Below are 268 nucleotides of genomic sequence, written 5' to 3'. Positions count from 1 at the left end.
AAAGAGAGTCACAAAGTGTTACATTATAAAAGTAAGTTTTCAACATACACTACTATACAAAACAGCCACAGGAACGTAAAAGGACATTAAGGCTACTTTCTACTTACTTGTGGGGTTGTCAGAAAGCTGTAAGTGTTACGTAAATTACTGTAAGAGTTGCTGGGTCCAAAACATAGCAAGTATGTCTTTGCCCATGTATATACATGTTTATTGATTCAGTGAGTATATGTTGTGTTTAGGCATTTGATCTGATATGTTGTACTGCATT

This window comes from Branchiostoma belcheri, unplaced genomic scaffold, assembly GCF_001625305.1.
Source record: "Branchiostoma belcheri isolate BF01 breed outbred unplaced genomic scaffold, Haploidv18h27 scaffold647, whole genome shotgun sequence".
Taxonomy (NCBI): domain Eukaryota; kingdom Metazoa; phylum Chordata; class Leptocardii; order Amphioxiformes; family Branchiostomatidae; genus Branchiostoma; species Branchiostoma belcheri.
Note: the sequence above shows the minus strand (reverse complement) of the source record.